Here is a 13156-nt window from a genome sequence, read left to right as displayed (position 1 = left end):
CCACTGCGCATGCGCACGAGGACCCGTGAGCCCTTGCGAGCGGCTCGACCGGGGCTCCCAGGACCCCGGCCCCTGCGCCTGGCGGCGGGGTCGCGTCCGCTGCTCTGGGGCCGCTGCTCTGAGGGGGACACCTTGAAGGTTTCTTCTTCCCGGCTCCTAATGAAACGGTAAAGCGTCCGGCTGGAAACATTCCTAGAGATGATCTCGCCGACCACCTCGTTTTTATTAACGGGACGATGGAGAAGACGGGAGGCGACGGAGGTAGGACTCCGGAGTCGAACGAGCCGGGGTTTGACCCGTGCGAGCAAGGGCGCGCGACCGGGTTTCCTCGAGCCATGGTTTTCTTGGTCTGCCTCCTAGAGTTGGTCGTACGCCCCCCCTCAGCGATTTGTTTTAGAAGGCATGAGGAAAAAGTAAATAAATAAAAGGCATGAGGACACTACGCCGAGAGGCGAGCACGGAGAAAGCGTTCGGTGAGTACGACTGTGTCTGACGGCGCCGGAGCCCGCCGCCCTCGCCCCCGCCGCCCACTCCCCAGCAGGCTGCGGCGCCCCCTGTGGGCGAGCTGGGAGGGAGCGTCAGGGATTCCTCCGACGCTGCCTGGTTTGGTGCTCATGCCGTAGACACCAAGGTTGGGGGGGTGGGGTGGGGGTGTCAGATGCCTCCGCCCTCTCCCTCCTCAGTTTTGCCTCCACCGGGTTGTGTGGACCGAGCGTTCACGTTTCCTAGGGCTGGAGAGAAGGGAGAGAGAACAAGAATGAGAGGAATAATTAGGCCGAGCTTCAAGTGATAGGGAGCTTTGGGCAGGCGTTCTTGTTGATTCTCTTCAGCTTCCCTCCCCAGTCTCAGTTGTCCTTTTGTTAACTAATGAAAGTTCTCTTTATGACTCCCAATTTTTGTAGTGCCAATAGACATCTTCTGAATTAAAAAAATAAACACTTGCACAAAGCTCACAGACTACGTAGAGAAATGAAGAAGACCTTTCCTCTTTCCAGTATTGGTGCCTGGCCAGAAATTTACTGTATATTAAAGTTATTTTTTAGTTACTGTTGTCGAAAGAAGTTGCTTCTAATTTAATCCTGTGAGTATAACCCTTTCATTGTTCCCCTTTACTAAAAGTCGCTTGAAGATTAATGTGAATATATTTCATTTACTGCTCTGCTGATAATTCACTTTCACTAGCAAGAGCCATGTAGAAAACTTAGTCTTTTGGACTTTAATTAGAACTTTTATTTTATTGGGACGCCTGGATGGCTCAGTGGTTGAGCGTCTGCTTTTGGCTCAGGGCGTGATCGGAGGGTCTCGGATCGAGTTCCACATCGGGATCCCTGCAGGGAGCCTGCTTCTCCCTCTGCCTGTGTCTCTGCCTCTCTCTCTGTGTGCCTCTCTTGAATAAATAAAATCTTTTTATTTTATTTTTATTTATTTACGATAGTCACAGAGAGAGAGAGAGAGGCAGAGACACAGGCAGAGGGAGAAGCAGGCTTCATGCACCGGGAGCCCGACGTGGGATTCGATCCCGGGTCTCCAAGATCGCGCCCTGAGCCAAAGGCAGGCGCTAAACCGCTGCGCCACCCAGGGATCCCGAATAAATAAAATCTTAAAAAAAAATTTTTTTTTGCAGTATGATTAAAGATTTTAATATTATATGTTATCATTAAAAAGATTAATTAAACAATTAGACATTGTTTCAATTAGAGAACAAGAGCAGAGTAAACTCAATTACTTGTAATTGAGTATTTCACATCACATAAATCAGTCTCTGTTTTCAGAAACAAGAAATCATCTCCTAATTCCTTCAGCAAAAATGATTGTTGATATAATTGACAGTGCTGCATCTTGCAAACCCATATATCAAAATGCCAATTCCCAAGACCAGTATCTTCATGAGAAAGAATGACTCTTACACAGGTTGAGAAGAGTATGGCTTCCCCTGCTACTTTGGCCCAAATTTAACCACTTTTCTTCTAGGCATTATACAATTCTGGCCAAGAAAAAATACAAACTTACTTTAAAGTGACCAAGTAGTTACTAAAGGAAAATTCTTTTTTACAGAGGAAATTCAGTTGATAAGGACAGAAGAATGATGGATTTTTTTAAAAGATTTTATTTATTTATTCATGAGAGACAGAAGGCAGAGACATAGGCAGAGGGAGAAGCAGGCTCCTCGCAGGGAGCCCAATGTGGCACTCGATCCTGGAACTCTGGGATCATGCCCTGATCCAAAGGCAGATGCTCAACTGCTGAGCCACCTAGGTGTCCCAGAAGAATGCTGCATTTAGAAAATCACCAATTTGCAACCCCTAATGAATTTAAATAGAACTACACAATTCATGGATATAAAAAAGTTGAAGACTATTGGTAAATTTAAGATTGGTCACTAACCAATCTTAACATCATTCAAAGTGGAACAATCATACATTATATGCCTCAAGTACAGAGCAACATTTAGGCAAATTTTGCCTAAGGAAAAAAAAATAAAAGAAGCTAAGTCTAATTGAACATTTTTTTTTTTAAAGATTTATTTGAGACAGAGAGAGAGCCCGCACATGAATAGGGGGAGGGGCAGAGGGAAAAGCAGATTCCCCACTGAACAGGGAGCCTGATACAGAGCTTGGTCCCAGGGCCCTGGGATCCTGACCTGAGCCAAAGCAGATGCTTAAACCTACTGAGCCACTCAGGTGCCCCTCTAATCAAACATTTAAATATAACTATCAGTTTACAGGAAGTGCAGGAAATAGAGGAACAAGTTAAATGACACCATGTAGAAACTATCAGTCAAATTCACATCGTGGGACATTCCACAGAACAAATGATTTGACTTTCCAAATAATTAATAACTGTCAGCTAGTAGGGCCTAGAAGATAGTACACCCCAGTAACCATGAGCACTCCAAGTGTCCAGATCTTGGTTACTAATTACATTATCTAGTAAAAGGAACCAGGGTTCCTTAGAGAAATGGCTGATTCAAGGACTGGGGCAGGAAACATGGAGGATAAGCCTGGAGCATCTTACTATGCCAGAAAGCAAAAGTCCTAAAACTAAAAAAAATAATAATTAAAAGATGGAGGTATGTCAGGAGGGACACAAGAGACAATGGAAAGCTGGCCAAAATTAGACAATTTGAACAAGATAAAGTAGTTTTGGATTATAATTCAAATTCTAAAGTAAACCTCCGTGAAGCTGTACTTTTATACATAAATCATTGAATAAGGATGTTGAGCACAGTTCTTTGTTAAGTGTAGACAATGCATATTGACTTCCTTTCAAAGAGAATAGTATAGGGAGGTATGGTGGGGGGGGGAGAGGAAAAAGAAGTTTTGCAGTGGAAAAACCTGACAAACACTACCTTAGCTAGACAATCAAAGTTAGTATCAACAGTGATGTCATGTTGACAGTTGTACTTTGATAGGGTGTAGTGAGAATGACACTTATGTGGTTTTTCCTTTCCAAAATGCATAACCCCAATACAATCATGAGAAAAACATCAGAGAAATCCTAACTGAGGGGCACTCTACAAATGACCCTACTAATACACAAAATTGCTAAAGTCATAAGAGAAGTGTGAGAACCTCATAGCCTAGAGGAGCCCAAGGAGATTGGATGACTAAATGTAATATAGTGTCTTGGAGTACCTGGCTGGCTCAGTTGGAGAAGCATGTGACTTGATCTCAAGGTTGTGAGTTAAGAGATAACTTAAATTTAAAAAATAATAAATGTGGGCAGCCTGGGTGGCTAAGCAGTTTAGTGCTGCCTTCAGCCCAGGGTCTGCCACGGTCTGCCTGATCCTGGAGACCCGGGATCGAGTCCCGCGTCGGGCTCCCTGCATGGAGCCTGCTTCTCCCTCTGCCTGTGTCTTTCCCTCTCTCTCTGTGTCTCTCATGAATAAATAAATAAAATCTTTAAAAATAAATAAATAAAAATAAAAAATAATAAATATAATGTAGTGTCTTGGATGGGATCTTTGGATAACAAAGGACATTAGGTAAAAATTAAGGAAGCCTGAATTAAATAGTAGCATAATAATATTGGTTCATTAATTATGACATGTTACATTGTAATGTAAGATGTTAATAATAGAGAAAACTGTGGGGCATGTAGGAACTCTGTACTGTGCAACTTTTCTGTAAATCTATAACTTTTTGTTCATCTCTAGCTGAAATTTTAAAATTACTAAAAATAAAATATCACAGACACAGACTAGGAGTTGGTATTAATTCTTTTTTTTTTTTTTTTTTTTTTTTTTTAGTAGAATTGAAACACCAGGTGGTTTTAGCAGAGTCTGAGTTGGCACTGACGATTCTGGTTATGAAAATCAAAACCATTAAAAGTCTTAGCACTGGACCTCCATAGCTGTGGAGCAGGCACTTGGGGGCACCAGCCACTGCTGAGTGCTTTGGGCAGCTATCAGAAGCCCATCTGCCCTTTAAGCCTCAACAGAACAGAGGGACTTCTACACAGAGGTGGAGCTGGAGCAGGCAGGAAGAAAATGGTGGTGAAGACAACTATTCTGCAGGTGCACTTGGAGGCTTCACAAAACCATTTGGGGAGAGATAAGGAAGTTTGACTTTTCTGCAGAATGAATGGATGCAGAGCCAAAGAATTACTGTTTTGCAACTGTTGCTGCAGCTCTTTATTTACTGTAAAGGATGATGTTGCCTAACAAACAGGTCTACAAGGGAAGAGCATTTATTGCTAAGGTATCTCTGAAGCTCTTTAAAATCTGTTAAAGATAAAATGTAAAATATAAAAATATATAAAATATGTACACATACTCCAAATACAATTTAATAACCTGAGTCAAAAAGTGTATTTTTTAATATAAAGGTTAAAATTAAGTTAGTACACAGATGTCAGAAGTCCTTTCATTATAACTAATCTGTTAGAAATATAAACCTCAATCAACTGACTTTTCAACATCCTTTTGTCTTTAATGATGAGACTGTGGTTTGAATGTATGTCTAAGTTTCCGGTGTTGAATTTAACTGGACAGACTTGCTTCTTACCAGGATTAGCAACTCTTTGAATTCTAGTTATGTAGCTACCTCTTTCTGAATTTCACTCCACCTACCTTTCTTACTATTCCCTTTTTGGTCCTCAACTGCCTATTTAATATTTACTCAATTTTTCTTATAGTGTGTATTATGACTAGCTCTCACATGTTAAAAATGAGATTTGAATTTTTTAGTAGGATAATTTCTCTTTCATCTCTAAATGTGAACGAAATCTAGCTGGACCTATCAAGATAGACCCTAACTCCAGAACAAGACTTGTTCAATGAAGATTATGGACAGAATAACTGATAGGCTTTTATTACCATGGAGTCTTCATTCATTCAACAAATGCTTATTGAGAATTAGTTAGGTGCCAGACAGTACGCTAGGCACTGTAACATAGCAATGAATAAATACTATCTCTTTACTCTTGGTGCTTAAGCTGTTAAGAAAGACAGAATAATATAAAACAATGTTTAAGTATTATGCATATTAAGATAGGAGAATATTGAACTCTTATCCCTAAAACTATGGTTTTTAATCTTTTAGATGGAGCAAGTCATAGATTCCTTGAATTTGATCAATGTCCTAGACCTTTGCCCCAGAAAACAAACATACCCCAAAAATCTTGCCAATAATTTCAAGTTGTTCATGGGTCTTTTGAAACCTTTCCATGAGCTCTGGGTTTAGAATTCCTACCCTAAATGATAAACACCAAAATCAGATGAGACCAGAAGCAGAAATCCTAAGATATTTGAAGGGGAAGATAAGACTAAATGCTGAGGAGTAAGAGCAGCAAGAATGAAAAATAAGTTTCCACAGCTTATCTTACATGTGTTATCTTCAGATAACACAAATAATGTTTCCTGGAACAATCCACTACGGAGGACTCAATGCCCTACCAAGTGAACATTGCCCTGCCACACAAGAACACCTTAGGAAGCTACCAACTCCTTCACCTTTGCTCTTGTGCAACATGATGGGTGGTAAGATGTGCTACAGATTAAAACTAAGCAGGGTAAAGGGGATGAACAATTACTAGGGTTTTGTGTGTTTGTGCTACTTCACATAGTTCTACAGAATGTTAAGGAAGCTTTGTCTGATAAGGTGATATTAGAAAAAATTATAGAAGTAAGAGCAAATCATGTGGTTTTCTGGGGGAACCTTTCAAAGGGAGCAGCAAAAGGGGGGAGACCAGAGGGCAGAGCAGAATGATGAATGTGGAAGAATGGTGGGAAATGGGGTGAGAGAGGGAGTTCCAGTAGGTGGGTCAGGTCCCCAGGGTAGGGATGAAAGGATCAGGGATAAGGGATAAGGAGAATATGATGGGACCAGACTCTGACAGAGTCATAGAATGAATGCTGTTAGTAATGGAAAAATTGCTCAGTGGGACGTCTGGGTGGCTCAGTGGTTGAGTGTCTGCCTTTGGCTCAGGGTGTGATCCTGGGATCCCAGGATCAAGTCCCACATCGGGCTCCCTGCATGGAGCCTGCTTCTCCCTCTGCCTGTGTCTCTGCCTCTCTCTCTCTGTGTCTCTCATGAATAAATAAATAAAATCTAAAAAAAAAAAAAAAAAAAAAAATTGCTCAGTGAAACCCAGCAGGTGTTTTTGCATTGCCATACCCACAACAGCACAAATGCTGAAGTGGAGAAGTGGTTAACCATATTGGGTAGTGTAGAGAGACTTACCCAGCCTTGTGTTATCAAGGTAAGTGTCCGTGTATGTAAATGTGGACACCCACTCTGTGTGTGTGTGTGTGTGTGTGTGTGTGTGTGTGTGAGGGAGGGAGGGAGTGGGGATACAGTAGAGTCAGGAAACTGAAAGAACAATGGGGAAAATACTTAAGGAAGTGGGTAGAAAACAGAAGGCTAGGGTATCTTCAGAAATAGAGGAAAGAAAAGGATCAGGAAAGAAGGGAAGGGAGTAGGAACCAATACATGTCAAAGCCCACAGTTTGTCAGGATCCTTACATATATATCTTAACTTGGTTTTAAAGCAACAGAGTGAGATGAGTGTAAATTGACAAGGTGATACATTGCTAGTAAAAAAGCAGGAGGGGCAACTATTATTTTGTCTTCAGTTATTACCTATTTTCTTATGTTGCTGTATTGATTCACTCCTAATGTTATATTTAGAGAAACAAAATGATATTACAGTTAGGAAGACAACAACAGTGCAAAGTGGCAGGCACAACTTAAAAAAAAAGTGGCAGGCACAGTTAGAATTTTGCTTATTGGGCTCTCACTGTTGGATTACACATCTGGCTTTACAAAAAATGCCACAAGATGGCAGCATCCTACTTGTTGGTTTGAGAACCACTTCTGTTCCATGCAAAACTGTTCAGTATAAAAATATTGAATAAAAAGTAATGTATTGGGGGCAGCCCCGGTGGTGCAGCGGTTTAGCGCCACCTGCAGCCCAGGGTGTGATCCTGGAGACCCGGAATCGAGTCCCACGTCAGGCTCCCTGCATGGAGCCTGCTGCTCCCTCTGCCTGTGTCTCTGCCTCTCTCTCTCTCTCTCTCTCTCTCTCTCTCTCTCTCTCTGTGTGTGTCTCTCATGAATAAATAAATAAAATCTTAAAAAAAAAAAAGTAATGGTTATAGTCCACATTTAGAAACTGACCCAGGGCAGCCCGGGTGGCTCAGCGGTTTAGCGCCGCCTTCGGCCCAGGGTGTGATCCTGGAGACCCGGGATCGAGTCCCACGTCGGGCTCCCTGCATGGAGCCTGCTTCTCCCTCTGCCTGTGTCTCTGCCTCTCTCTCTCTCTCTGTGTCTCTCATGAATAAATAAATAAAATCTTTATAAAAAAAAAAAAAAGAAACTGACCCATCTTGCCCACAGATACTTGTTGAGAAATAGAGTAAAAGCCCCTAAGTTCACAGAAGTACATCCATTCATAAGCATTAGGATCTTGACCTTTGCCTCCAAGTAAGCAGGATGTAAGAAATGATTGATTTCTAATCTGTGTGGGAGTTATGGGAAATGGTAGAATGTAGTGGTCAAGCTTCCTTTTGAGACATCAGAGAGAGATGTGTTAAAATTGTAGCTTTGATACTTAACTACATGGTATTAAGCAAATAAAAATCTTTCTAAACTTATTTCTTCATCTTTAAAATATCTACCCCTTTAAGTTTATTGTGAATATTAACACAAAAAAAAGCTCTTGGTGAATGCTTGACACTTAGCACTTAATATGTACTATCCATTGAGAAAATTGATGTGATTTGATGTTGGGTTTTTGAGCAAATGGCTAAGAAAGAATTCTTGAGACAGTTGGTGCAAAAAGATGGTTTGATTATAGCATGGGGACGAGACTCTCGGGCAGAAAGAGTTGCTCCTACAAAGTATGAAGGGTGACTGATTATATATTTTAAGTTTTGTGGAGGGTGGGGAGGGAGAGATGTAGGTTTCTAAGGAATTTTTGTATGCTGAAAACAGGGTCTTACAGGATTTTGAAGATTTAGCTATTGTCAAGGTAAGATTAGTCTTTAATGAAACATAGTGATTAAGGCATTAAGGCAGCCTTGAACTCCTTGAGGAATATCACGTTCTGCATGTCTCAGGTGTCAGTGGACTGCATGCTGTCAGGAGATTTAATTTAAACTGCATTTTTCTTGTCTTTGTTCTCCTCATCAGCCATTATATATTAATTTTATAATAATTTTATATAATAATTATTTATTATTGTTTTTCTAATGTTAGAACTATAAGATACTTTAAAAATTATGTAGTCTTGAAACCACCATAGAAACATAAAGATGGATGGAAATTAAGATGAACACTTGAGTACTTTAGCAAGGCTTGACTTAAAATGGAACAAATTTTTCTCTTCCTCATTCTTGAAGTCTCCTCCTTACCTTCCCTTGTTTTTCTGTAAAATCCTTTGTTCCAGGAACTTGGTGTTGATATTGACATCTCACTGACCTCAGTGTACACTTAGTAACAAGACTGGGATGGCCAGTGTCATTGCTGGTCATGAGACCACCTTGAAGACATAACAGCACAGTTGGCAGCACACATGCTAAATCCCTATCGAAACTGCCCAGAATCCTGTATTTTCCTATTACACCCCTCAGGCTTTTACCCTGGGGTGGGCTTGCAGTCTTGAAGGCATTAGCCTGCTGCAGCCTCCTTTACCTGGTAAAGTAAGAAACTGTCTTCCTTCTTTATACTCAAACTCTATCTTCGCATTACATATTTTGGCTCCAGAGCACTGAGGTTGGCTTTGACAACAGTCTAATGGTTCTCAACCTTGGATGCATGTTGGAATCACCTGGGGAGCTTTAAAAAATCTGTGGGGGATCCCTGGGTGGCTCAGCAGTTGAGCATCTGCCTTCCGCCCAGGGCGTGATCCTAGAGTCCCGGGATGGAGTCCCGGATCAGGCTTCTACATGGAGCCTGCTTCTCCCTCTGCCTGTGTCTCTGCCTCTCTCTCTGTATCTCTCATGAATAAATAAATAAAATCCTTAAAAAAAAATCTGTGTGTAAGCTGGTGGCATCACATTTCCTGATTTCAAAATATATTTCAAAGCTACAGTAGTTAAAACAATATGGTATTGGCATAAAGACAGACATAGACCAATGGAACAGAATAAAGACCCAAAAACAAACTCATGGATATACTGTCAACTGAACTTTGACAAGGGTGCTGTGAATATACAATGTGGAAAGGACAGTCTAGTCTCTTCAACAAACATTATTGGAAAACTAGATACCCACATGAAAAGAATGAAATTGGATTCTTGTACCATGCACAACAATCGACTCTAAAAGGATTTGAGACTTAAACTGTAAGACCTGAAACTCTGAGGCTCCTAGAAGAAAACATAGGGGAAAACCGTCTTGACATTAATCTCTTTTTAAAAGATCTTATTTACTTTAGAGAGAGAGGGAAAGAGAGAACATGAGTGGGGGAGGGAGCACAGAGGGGAAGGAGAGGGAGAGAGAATCTCAAGAAGACTCTGTACTGAGCAGGGGAGCTGGACGTGGGGCTTGAGCCTATCACCCTGAGATTATGACCCAACTGGGTGGCTTAAACAACTGAGCCCAACACTGATCTTGACCATGATTTCTGGGATATGACACCAAAAACATAGGCAACATAAGCAAACATAGACAAGTGAGATCACATCAAATTAAAAAGCTTGTGCACAGTAAACGAAAGTGAAAGGCACAGAACAGAAAATATTTGCAAACCATTTATTTTATAAAGAGTTAATATCCAAAATATATTAGAAATTCCTATAACTTGATAGCAAGAAAAACAAATAGCACAATTAGAAAGTGGGCAAAGAGGGACAGCTGCGTGGCTCAGTGGTTGAGCATCTGCCTTTGGCTCAGGTCATGATCCCAGGATTCTGGGATCCCAGGTTCTGCAGGGAGCCTGCTTCTCCCTCTCCCTGTCTCTACCTTTCTCTCTGTGTCTCTCTTGAATAAATAAATAAAATCTTTTTTTAAAAAGTGGGCAAAGGACTTGAGAAGACATTTCTTCAAAGAAGACATACAAACGGCCGCCAGGTATATGAAAAAGTGCTCAACATCACTAATCATTGCATTTCAGCGAAATTCAAATCAAAACCAAAATGAGATACCACTCCCACCTATTAGGATGGCTATTACAAAAACAAATGAAAGGTAAGTATTGGTGAGGATGATGAAAATTTGGAAGCCTTGTACACTGTTGGTAGGAATGTAAAATTTTTTTTTCAAAACTATTACTCTTTTTTTTTTTAAGTTTTATTTATTTATTTTATGATAGACATAGAGAGAGAGAGAGGCAGAGACACAGGAGGAGGGAGAAGCAGGCTTCATGCGGGAGCCTGACGTGAGACTCAATCCTGGGACTCCAGGATCGCGCCCTGGGCCAAAGGCAGGTGCTAAACCACTGAGCCACCCAGGGATCCCCGGAATGTAAAATTATTCAGCTGCTATGGAAAACAGTATGAAGGTTCCTCAAAAAGTTAAAAATAGAACTATCATATGATCCAGCAATTCCACCGTTGGTATATATTCAAAAGAATGGAAATCAAGATCTCAGAAAGATATTTGCACTACCATGTTCATTGCAGCATTATTCACAATAACCAAATGTCCATCAGCAGATGAGTGGATAAATAAAATGTGGCATATACACACAATGGAATATTATTCAGCCTTAAAAAAAAGGAACTCTTACTATTTGTAACAATATGGATGAACTTGGAAGGCATAAGTGTAATAAGCCAGTTTCAGCAGGACAAATACTGTATGATTCCCCTTTTATGAGGTATCTAAATTAGTCAAACAATTGGAAGCAGAGAATGGTGGTTGCCAAGGGGTGGAACAGAGAGAAATAGGGAGTTGTTCAATGGGTTTAAAGTTTCAATTATGCTAGATGAATATATTCTAGAGATCTGTTGTACAACATAGTGCATACAGTTAACAGCACGGTATTGTGCATTTAAAAATGTAGAGGGTAGGAACGCCTGGGTGGCTCAGCGGTTTAGCACCTGCCTTCGGCCTGGGGCATGATCCTGGGGTCCTGGGATCGAGTCCCACATCGGGCTCCCTGCATGGGGCCTGCTTCTCCCTCTGCTTGTGTCTCTGCTTCTCTCTCTCTGTGTGTGTCTCTCATGAATAAATAAATAAAATATTTTTTAAAAATGTAGAGGGTAGATATCATGTTAAGTATTCTTGCCACACACACAAAAATAGGACACCAACTTTTGGAGGTGATGGATGTATTTATTACTTTGTGGTAATAACGTCTTGATTGTATGCATATGTCCAAATGTATCAAATTATATGCATTAAATATGTAAATCTATCTCAATAAAGATTTTTTTTCCCTGCTGTCTGGAGTTTCAGCCCCAGAAATTCTGATTTAGTTAGTCTGGAGTGAGGCATGGTCATTAGAAGTTTTAAAAACTCTTTAGATGATTCCAATATCCAGCCAAGGTAAAGAAATACTTCTCTAGACCAACATCCTCACTGTATAGATGGGAAAGAGGGGTCCTGGGAAAGGAGGTGACTTATCTGGTGAAACGAGATGAAGAACTCAAACCAAGTTCTCCTGAATCTGACCTGGGTTCTCTCTAGCATGTAACACTGCCTCAGACTCACTTTCTTTGCTTCCACACAAACACCGCTCCAAATTGCCTCACATCATATTCCCTGAAAACACTAGGTCCACCCCTGCGTCAAATCCACAGCAATGCAAAGTGCAAATGGAGTGCTTATTATGTGCCAAACACCAAGCCAAATCATATGTATTATCTCTAATCCATTCAGCAAGCTTTCAAGGAAGGCATGAGTGTCCTCACTGGAAAAGAAGGAGGCTAATGTTCAGAGACTTGAAGAAACTAGCTGAAGTCATGACTAGTAAAGAGAAACCAGGATTTGATACAGGTCTATGGGACTCCCACAAATCCCTTTCACTACACTCAACTGCCACTTGTTCCCACACCACCTTGCCTTCCTAGGTTACTTCTCCATCAAGAACCAGCTTTAGGGGATCCCTGGGTGGCGCAGTGGTTTGGCGCCTGCCTTTGGCCCAGGGCATGATCCTGGAGACCCGGGATCGAATCCCACGTCGGGCTCCCGGTGCATGGAGCCTGCTTCTCCCTCTGCCTGTGTCTCTGCCTCTCTCTCTCTGTGACTATCATAAATAAATAAAAATTAAAAAAAAAAAAAAAAAAAAAAAAAAGAACCAGCTTTAGTTTCACTCTCTCTGCAAAAGCCCTTCCACCCCAGACAACAAAGATATTTTTATTGATTCAACTTTCATGGCAGTAATCACCCACATTAGCTATTTGGCAGGGCCTACCTCACATGGTAGTTTATTGTGTCATGAATATAACCTATTTCCTTCTCCATGAGACTGAGAAGGAGAGGGACCTTCCTCTAACTGTTTCTGTCCTGGTGCTGTAGTTGTGTCAAGATACAGTGATTGCAGAGTACGGGCTGGCTTGGTCAGTAGAATATGTGACTCTTGATCTTGGGGTTGTGAGTTTGATCCACACGTTGGGTGAAGAGGTAACTTAAAAATAAATTCTTAAAAGATACAGTAATTGCAAGATCATAATATTTGGTCTTTTGTGGGACTCCTCCACTGGGAGTATCTGCAGAAGGGGAACACGAATAGGCCCATGTAGAGTTGAAAACTTGAACTAATGGAGCTT

General features: G+C 41.1%; 1 long non-coding RNA gene across 6 annotated transcripts; it reads left to right on the top strand.

Annotated features, from left to right (window-relative positions):
• Nucleotides 1–6: 6 nt before the first annotated feature.
• On the top strand, nt 7–11828 carry LOC140615051 (uncharacterized). Of its 6 annotated transcripts, none has more exons than XR_012015726.1 (4): nt 7–473; nt 903–1081; nt 4250–5980; nt 8890–11828. It is a non-coding gene; the product is annotated as an uncharacterized lncRNA (long non-coding RNA). The 6 variants fall into 6 exon arrangements; XR_012015729.1 differs by lacking the exon at nt 8890–11828 and having other exon boundaries at nt 11–261; nt 361–473; nt 4250–8095; XR_012015730.1 differs by having other exon boundaries at nt 12–473; nt 4250–4700.
• Nucleotides 11829–13156: the final 1328 nt, after the last annotated feature.

Source organism: Canis lupus, chromosome 23 (genome assembly GCF_048164855.1).
Source record: "Canis lupus baileyi chromosome 23, mCanLup2.hap1, whole genome shotgun sequence".
Classification (NCBI taxonomy): domain Eukaryota; kingdom Metazoa; phylum Chordata; class Mammalia; order Carnivora; family Canidae; genus Canis; species Canis lupus.
Note: the sequence above shows the minus strand (reverse complement) of the source record. Positions and strands in the feature narration are given on the sequence as shown.